The following is a 372-nucleotide window of genomic DNA, read 5'->3' on the forward strand; positions in this document are numbered from 1 at the left end:
GCTTTCGTTTGGGGTAGAAGGCAGTCTGTACAGCAAGATCAGTGAATAAGGTGGTGACTGCCTCTCCTCTTTAGAGCATTTTAGGTTATTTATGCTCAAAGAACATGGAGTTTTGTAAGTTACCCTAGTAAGCAGTTTCTACTTTATTGGATTCCTTATTCACTCTTAAATCTCTGCACAGCTTAATTCCCCATAGAGTATGAGTGCAGATAGATTTCCTGACACCTTGTGCTTATCAGCGACAGGGCTAACTTGTAAGAGCTCCTACTATAAAGCTGTCCAAGGTGTTAAAAAAATAGAGCAGCAATTCTTGCAACTTGGGAGGCACAGAGGTGGCAATGAATTGTCACCAAACAGGTCACATGCTCTAAC

This window comes from Gekko japonicus, unplaced genomic scaffold (assembly GCF_001447785.1).
Source record: "Gekko japonicus isolate JY-2015 unplaced genomic scaffold, Gekko_japonicus_V1.1 scaffold3079, whole genome shotgun sequence".
Classification (NCBI taxonomy): Eukaryota; Metazoa; Chordata; class Lepidosauria; order Squamata; family Gekkonidae; genus Gekko; species Gekko japonicus.